This window comes from Propithecus coquereli, unplaced genomic scaffold (genome assembly GCF_000956105.1).
Source record: "Propithecus coquereli isolate 6110/MARCELLA unplaced genomic scaffold, Pcoq_1.0 Scaffold30, whole genome shotgun sequence".
In the NCBI taxonomy this organism is placed as follows: Eukaryota; Metazoa; Chordata; class Mammalia; order Primates; family Indriidae; genus Propithecus; species Propithecus coquereli.
The window spans coordinates 10,550,044-10,550,446 of record NW_012148619.1 but is presented as its reverse complement, the minus strand read 5'-3'; the positions used below and the strand labels follow the sequence as shown (position 1 = coordinate 10,550,446).

General features: G+C 40.2%; 1 protein-coding gene across 1 annotated transcript in view; it reads left to right on the top strand.

The window, feature by feature from the left end:
* The window catches only part of ANO3 (anoctamin 3), a gene marked incomplete at its 5' end in the record, with an annotated part of 32,290 nt that overhangs the window by 3,774 nt on the left and 28,113 nt on the right, over positions 1-403 (top strand). The gene's annotated exons all lie outside the window — the stretch shown is intronic.

Genomic DNA, 403 nt, shown 5'->3' with positions numbered 1-403 from the left:
ATGGTGTGGCAGTCACTGCAGTATTAAGAATGATTCTTTCTGTTGTCATTACCCATGGACTGATGTCCATGCCAGGTACTTCAGTCAGCACATGTTCACCGTGGCCTTGCCCAAGGCATCGGCCTAGATTACGTATTATATATCAAATCCTAAGGACAACATGGCCCTTAGGGACATCCTACTGGTGTTTTTCCAACACCTAGGCAAAGGCTTTGTTGAAGAAAATTTATCAGGAGTGAACCAGTCATTAAAAAAAGGTTTTCAAACTTTTAAAACACAATTCTCTTTCTTCAAGTAAAACTTTAAGCAAAACCAAAATAAATATAATAGAAACAAGCATACCTGCCTCAATTCCAACCTCCAGCTCCTTTTTCATCTTCATGAGGCTCCAGAGACAACCTCC